The sequence below is a fragment of the Zootoca vivipara genome, chromosome 8 (assembly GCF_965207765.1).
Source record: "Zootoca vivipara chromosome 8, rZooViv2.hap1.1, whole genome shotgun sequence".
NCBI lineage: Eukaryota > Metazoa > Chordata > Lepidosauria > Squamata > Lacertidae > Zootoca > Zootoca vivipara.
This window is the reverse complement of record NC_142591.1, coordinates 47308595-47317259: the sequence shown is the minus strand read 5'-3', so window position 1 is coordinate 47317259 and position 8665 is coordinate 47308595.

The window sequence follows — 8665 nt, the reverse complement described above, 5'->3', positions numbered from 1 at the left end:
AGATAAGAGAAAGAAACAGAGATGCTGCACAATAAAAACTGAAACACAACCCGTAAACTAGAATAGTGGCCTAACTGATCCTACACTAGGCACAGTAACATAGAAAAACTTTCTCTGTGGTCTTCTCTGGCATTGGTAGTTTCAGGAGTTGAATGCAGGATGACGGATCAAAAGGGGACAATAGAATGTGGTCAATATTCCAGCTTTTAAGGGCTCTTGACTCAGGTCGGCTCTAATTTACATGCTACTCTTATGCAGCCACTCACAACATGGGCACATATTTTAGGAAAGGGCGCTTAACATTTTTTGGAAAGTTAGGAGGCAGACTGTCGCAGTGTCAACTACTACTGGCGACTTTCAAAAAAATGTTTGCGGCGTTTGGGAGGCGATTTGTTCAGGAGCTAAGCCATTCGACTACCAAGGTACCACTGTATTATTGTTGTTATTATTATTAACTTTACAATGAAACACATAATAAAAAAGCCAATACAATGACAAACATAAGGAAATTGTATCAAGATTATATGTTTTAACTCCCTGAATGTTTCTCATCCAGGAATTAGATGACATAGTCACCATTTCCAAAGTCATCTATAATCACAAAGCTCAATGTTTATCATAGCTACCGTTCAATTCCATTGTGAAGAACACCCCCATACACAACATTTTCCTGTGATTAAATCAGTTTTTAAAGCCTGTTCCCCTGCCTGCATTTGAACTTCTTTAACACATTTTGTGCAAAACTTATACAGTACACTGTCATGTGGAAGCTGCAGTGGCTAGATATTGTGTGTAATCATGCTAAAATAGATGGACAAATATTCACACCCTCCCACTTTGTGTCTTTCAGTGGATACAAAACAAATCTGATATGTGAAGTGGTTGCCCACCTCTGCACATGTTCCAGCTTGCAAGATTCTTCTTAAATTGTGGTCCCCAGAATTGGACAGAGTACTCCAGGTGTGTTCTGACCAAGGTAGAATAGAGTGGAATTATTGATCAGGACACTATACTTCTGCTGATGCAGCCTAGAATACCATTAACTTTATGTGATGCACCACACTGTTGATCCGTGTTAAGCTTGTGGTTTTCTAAGACCCCTAGATCCTTTTCACATGTATTACTGGCAATCCAGGTGCAGAGCTTTACGTTTGCCCCTATTAAAATTCATTTTGTTAGTTTTGGCCCAGTTCTCCAATCTGTTAAGACCATCTTAAATCCTGTCTTTTGCCGCATTAGCTACCTGTCCCAGCTATCTACAAATCTGATGAGCTTCATATCAATCCCTTTATTCAAGTCATTTATAAAGATGTTGAAGACCCAACACAGAACCATGTGGCACCAGACATAGCTGATGGAAGGCACTCCATGCCACCAAGGCCACCTGCATCTCAAATGATGGCAATGGATCCAGAAGAATCCACAAACTGCATACAGCTCCTTCTGGGGGAGTGTGGATGGGACATTTTATAGCAAGGAAACAGTGCAGAGTGATTATATTATTAACTTTTCCTCCACCAGCTGCTTCCTTGCTCCAAATTACCTTGTCCCCTCCAAGGGGGGGGACCTGATGCCTCCCCCACCCCTACCTGTAAGGCACTCTGGGGAGTTCCAATGCTAAATTAGTTTCATTTCTTTTTTGATATTTGCAATATATTTGTAGAGTAGGGGAGGGCTGTGGAGCACAAAATGCAATAGAATTCTATTTATATATATCAATCTTATTTGTTTAATTCTTGAATCATACTATGGGAAATATAGTAACCTTTGAAGATGAATGTATATTATTAAGTATTAGGAAGAACAAAAAGGTCATTTTCCCTCTTCAATTTAGCATAAGTCTAGTTTGTAAGGCTCATTATTCTTTATTGACAGTTTATTCTCCTACATTAATAATAATTAAGAGATATTGACCAGAAATGCTGTGGAGTATGATAGAGTAGCTGTTATGGGCAAGTACTACTGGAGAGAGCATTTACCGTACCATATTTTTCCATGTATAAGCCGCCTCCATGTATAAGACAACCCCTATTTTTTAAAACTAAAAATTAAGAAAATGCACTATGCACTATCCATGTATAAGACAACCCCTTATTTTAAACTCCAAAAATTTAGGAAAAAAATATAGTCTTAAACACGGAAAAATACAGTATGTAGGTTTCCTGTCTATACCTGCCTCAGTTAGACATCTGTATTTCACAATCCAAGACATCAACATTCTTTCTTTTGAGAGAAAGAGGTTTATATAAGAGCAGATTTCATCATATCTGAAGACATGCTATGTGATGGCAAATGTATGTTCACCACTGCTTGTGGATACAGCAAGGTGATGTGACCCACCCCAGCTTTGGTATGTTCCTGTAACATACATATAGCCAAAAACATGGTATTTGCCTCATGCATATTATGATTTTATATCTAAATGTAATGAAGCTGGGAGTTGGAGGCATAACAGTAAGAAGCATCATGAGTATACCTATGAACCACAGTTTGCTGTGTTAAATGCGAATATCATAGCTGCTTTCTGATTAAAATTGATCCTTATCATTTTTGTACAGTGGCACAAGCATTCTTTTTAGAAACCATAAGGTGCTTAGTCATTTATTACATTCCTTTTAAGACTCTACAAATTGGCCATTACAGGTCTACAGAATTATTGTGCCGATAGTTGAATTTCATTGCTTAGGTCTCAAGACAAAAAATCATGCTATCTGTGAATTCTTATGAAAAACTTTAGTGAAGCAGGAACCTTCAAGTAATTTTAAATACTGCTTCAGTGATCGGTACATGAGGGCAGCCCTATTGGCTTTGATGAATGATGACTACATTAATTGGAATGGTTGTTACATCACAGTATTTTGCTTATATCTTATTCTATGTCAGTAGTTCCTGAACATTCCCCCCACAGACCACTTGAAAACTGCTGAGGGTCTTTGAGATCACATAATGATTTTACTGCCTTTGTGATGTATGCAGCCAATTGCTTCATGATTATGGTATTTTTACAAACACACCATGGATCACCTGAATGAAGCTTGCAGAGTACAGGTCATCCACAGACCACAGCTTGGGAACCTGTATCCTATATTGTTTGCTTGTTATTAATGGAAAATACTCAGAATTGCCATCTTTCCCCCAACAGAGTCTCCCTGTAGCTTGAGGAGCTGCATGGGGATGTAGCAATGTTCAAACAGTACCTGTTGAATTCTGCCCCACCCCCCACCCCCCACCCCAACTCAAAAGCAGACTGACACGGGGACAAATAGAAGAAGATGCCTTCACCCCGGTTTGGTTCCCCTTTATCCCATATCACAGCCCAACAAGACAACAACAAGTACCCCTGACAGCATATGAATCAATCTGGCTAAAAAGGTAAAGGAAAAGGGACCCCTGACCATTAGGTCCGGTCGTGACTGACTCTGGGGTTGCGTCGCTCATCTCGCATTATTGGCCGAGGGAGCCGGTGTACAGCTTCCAGGTCATGTGGCCAGTATGACAAAGCTGCTTCTGGCAAACCAGAGCAGCACACGGAAACACCGTTTACCTTCCCGCCGGAGCGGTACCTATTTATCTACTTGCACTTTGATGTGCTTTTGAACTGCTAGGTTGGCAGGAGCTGGGACTGAGCAACGGGAGCTCACCCCGTCGCAGGGATTCGAACCACCGACCTTCTGATCAGCAAGCCCTAGGCTCAGTGGTTTAACCCACAGCGCCACCTGCGTCCCTATCAATCTGGCTAACCTGATTCAAAAATACACACTCACACCCTGTTCACACACAAAAAGAATTCTCACTACAGCCAACCACAGACACCCTAAGCCACACCTAACCCCTCTCACCACCAAGGAAATACAACAAGTGAATAGTAAGAGAACCCATACAAGCAACGCTGACACAACCCCTCACACACACCAAGTAGAATAATAGAAGCATAACCACCCGATCCCAACCCACTCGCCACTCCCCCTCTCCCCCTTTTTTCTTTTCTTCTTCTTCCTAATTGCTTAAACCAATTCATAAACCAAGAATTTATACATTGACCACTAATAATGAAACATATATTGTAGATATTTTTCCACATTTATTATGCTATTTTTGTGATATACAAATGACATGAGAAAACTTGGTATACTTATTTGTATAACATTATTCTTGTCTATAAAATCCTATAAAAGCACAGTGCTTCTTTCCGGGGAAAAAGGTTATCAACCCTGGAATCATTGCAAAAAGATGGATATCAAGATACCACAGGACTATCAAGAGAGTTCTTTACAACTAAAGTCCTTTGTCCATGCAACAACTAGGTAGGAGTGTGATCTGACATATACCCACTTACTTGGGAGTAAGCCCCATTGAACTCAATAGAACTTGTGAGAAGACATGCATAGTTATGCAATGTTCCTTTGTCCAGCCCACAACTCCAACCACACAATGCTTCCAGAAAAAATCTTAATGATAGGCCCCTTTATTGTAATGAGATGGCCAAAGTAATTCAGGTGGCACTGAAAATTATATAGAGTGTGGTTTTTTTTTTACTTATTAAAACAATAAGTTTGCTTCTGTTTCTTGAGTTGACTTTTATCAGGGAGGAGTGTCACAGTCAAAGAGTTCTCAAACCTACCATTAAAAATAAAAAAATAAAAAAATTAGCTTTACATTGAGCAATGTTTCTTATTTCCTGCTTTCCTGTCTCTGTAGCTGCCCCATGACATAAATTTCTTAGGGCTGCATACAATATCACAGATATGCAGTGGACATTTTAATCTCTTTAAACATGGTAAAAAAATAGGAATGAAATTTAGAATATTTAAAAACCAAAGAAAGACCAGATATGATGGCAGATAAAAATTGCAAAAGAACACATAGACAGGTATATTCTTTAACATCCTTGCTTTAGTTATTATAGTTAATTATGTCTACAGTAAACTTTGTGTTCCCAGGCCTATCAGTACAGCAGTGAAACCAGGCCCACTCAAGACAAGTTAGTAGATTCTGGGTACTCGGGGGACTCTGCTGGTATGCAGAAAATATTAGTCTGTGATCCAAAAATAAAAGGGGATGTGAAGCTCAGCTCAATGAGGATGCTCAACTAAGCATCATTTTAACATCATTTTTGTTAAAAGAGAGGAAAAGCAGAAAAGGTATGGGAGGAAATTGGTTTGCTTGAGCCTCTAACAGCAGTTTATCGCATCTGATGGAGATTAGGGAGTATATATGTCTGTGGGACCCTAATTCCTCACCCTCTCTAAATCTCTTAAAGACTCTCACTAGTAAATCCAGAAGAATCTGTAGTGGGAGAGATTAATTAGTACTGGAAGAAAACCAGTGATCCAAATGAATTCCTCCCTTCCCAAGGGCTTTTTAAGCTGCAGATTGGGGAGAGCCCCCAACAACTTATCTCACCCTGGAAAGGTACATGTAAGTAAGGGCAGGTAAGGCTCATCCCAGTAGCCACCACCCCAAACTCTCCCATACTGCATTGTGGATGAGAGATTCAAGTAATCCCTTATTGCAGTGGTTTGGGTCTAGATGAACAGCTTCTACAGTCAGCCCACAGTGCAATAGGGCAATTGTGTTGGACTGCTAGGCTTCTGGTGGTCTGGGTTAGTTGAACAAAAAGCTGCACATCTAGCCCTGGAGCTCTGTAGTTTTACCAATTTGCATTGTGGAGGGGGTGGGCCCACCTGGAGCAGAGCTATGGATGGGGAAGGAGGAAAGAGGGATGCCACAGAAATGGGGTGTAAGAGCGAGGAAGCACATGTACACAAAAGAGTCAGTAAGTTGGATCCTCTTGAAACGGAATAATTTTTTCACAGGTCCTCGCCCAGTATCAAATCACAGTATATTTATCTCCATTGACTAAACTACAAACATTAAGGACCCAGTGTTTCTCAGTTCTGCCATGATGCAAAAACCACCATCAAATTATAGGTCTACATAGGTCTACATCCACAGAAGTGCCTTGTGATTTGTTGGTCAATTTGTAGTCATCCTATGTAAAAATTATGAAGATTCCTTGCCTTGGATCTATGTTTTTTCTGATACTTGGAAATAGTGGCTCTGTGGTAGTTGCTATGTAGTCTAACTAAACCAACACACGACTTAAATTTTATTGGGGTGGGCAGGCAAGGGGGCTGTTGGTTTTGACATATATTTAAACAGGTTGCTATTTGTGACCCCCAAAATAATTGTGTAGGTGCCTGCTATAGGTTTCTCAACATGAGAAGCTTATGCATTAACACACAGTGCCATTTAGCCTTCAAGGCACTGTTTCTGTCAATGTATATTTCTGTCTACACGTAGGCAACCTTGCCGTACGCTCCAAGACAGCAGCGCAAAAGGCAATGCTTTCTCCTTTCTGGAGCGTCGCACAGATAAGCGATAACAAGAAGTGTTAAGAGCTAAATTACCCTTGCAGCCTCTAAACTGCAAATGCAGATAATGCGACATGCCCTAACAATATCTGAATGCTGTCTAATAGCAGTGACAATTATATCTACTTTCTTCCTAGTGGCTTTTAACAGCACGATTATTAAGGCATGCAAATTCAGGAGGCTCCGTTCCCATCCTACTGGGTCTGGCTTTCACTCAGTTCTCATGGAAGAGCAAATAATGGGCATGGTATGTGTGCAGTTTGCGTGTGCAAGCGCCTCCAAGCACACACTTTCTGTCGGAAGAAGCAACTAGAAGGGGGTTCACCGTTGGGGGGACGGGGACTATTCCATCAAAATAACAGAGTGCTTATATGTTAATAGAGAAAAGGCATCAATCAGTGTTTGGCAAGATACAAGCACAGGAAAGGGCAAAAGACCCTCAGGCTGCAGGGGGGGCGTGTGTGTGTTGCAGTGCAGCCCACGCTTCTTCGACGCAGCCGTCGCCCTGGAGACGACGAGAATAACGAACTCCTGCTCGTCGTCGCCGGGGGAGGAGGGAAAGTCCGCGTGGAGCGCGAGGCGGGATCGGGGCCGGTGAGTTTTCGCGCGGGCTCACCAGGACGAGCCGCCGGACGAGGGGGGGGGGAGGCGAGGAGCAGTGGCGCATCTGGCGCCCCGCCCTCTCCGCGGAAGGGGGGGGGGCAGAGCTTTGAAGTTGCGCCGCTGCAAAGGCGGGATGGTGTTGCTGCCTGAATCCGCACCTGCCTGCTGTGGCAGGAATGCAGCGGGCCAAGTCATAGATAGCCCAACCAGGGTTTCCCAAACCTGGGTTTCCAGCTGTTGCTGGACTACAACTCCTATCTTCCCTAGCAAACAGGACCAGTGATCAGAGGTGATGGGAATTGTAGTCCAACAACAGCTGGAAGGCCAAATTTGGGAAACCCTGGCCTAGCTCCCAAAAGGTACATGGGCGTAGCCAAGGGGGGCAGGGGGGCAGCTAGATCCCCTAAAAAACTCAAGAACTTTGGCTGTCCCCCCCCCCCAACAGGAATCCTGGCTATGCCCATGAAAAGGTATGCTGCACCTTTTGGGCAGCATGACCCCCTGAAGGTGCTCAACCTGTGCACAGTGGGCTTGGCTCTCAGAAGTGTCATTCGGGGCACAAAGACAAGCTCCTTGGGGAGAGTCAGGGTAGTCTAGACACAGCTTAGCTCTCTGTACAGTCAGTTACTTACTCCTCCCGCCCTTTCATAAGGGCCACAATGCCACTTGTTCTTTCTAGGTGTTTCCCCTAGGAGGGGATATCCCCAAATGTGTTTTGGGCCTGACAAAAGTATTTCCAGTTTGTAGACTTTGTCGGCCTGGAATAGCTCAGTTGGTAGCGCCTGAGACTTGTAATCTCAGGGTTGTGGGTTTGAGTTTCACGTTGGGCAAAAGATTCCTGCATTGACCCAATTCCAACTCTGTAATTCTATTTTTCTATGATTCAGTTGAAGGATGAGTCTGAAAGGCTGGGGTAGGATTCTTCCATGCACCCTTGACACACAATGACTTTGTATTCTTTGAAGTGCTTTGCCTGCATCATCTATATGCAGTCCTCACAACAATGGTAAAAGGAAGTTAGGATGCTTCCAGGCAGGGGTTTATTGTCGGAACAGGGCTCTTCATGAATGCAATGGGCACATGGCATTGGTAGCATCCAAATGCTAGTCTGTATCCCCACCCCCACCCCCATTAAAACCAGATCTACCCATTCCAGGACAAATCTGATAAATCAAAATGGGAGACTTTCTGATTTATAACTTTGTCTCCTAACCCCTACACCCTCCATCCCCACATTTTACAGGCTCTTATCCTCAGATCCCACTGAGGAATACCAGAAGGAACCACAAAAGCTGATGAAGGAATTTCTTACAGGTGAGTAGGACCAAATCTATAGAAACACATCTCAGGAACCACTAGCATCTTCTGTTTGCTTCTCAAAATACCCAGATCATGCAACCTTGGGTACCCCATAGTATAAGGCATTGGTGCCGTTACAGTAGGGGTTTCTAGTTATATAGACTCTATTCGCCACCAGCACTCCAAGCTGCACACAGAACATCCCAGATTTCCTGAGGAAACTAGAACGTATTGGCAGTCCCCCAGAAAACACCATTCCTCACTCCCATGAGCATTGAGGCTCTTTTTACAAAAACAAAGATGGTCTGCAAACTATCAGGAATATCCTTAATGGGGTCTTCAACACACTTAGCTACCACTTAGCACAGTGGCATGGCAGTCATACGCAT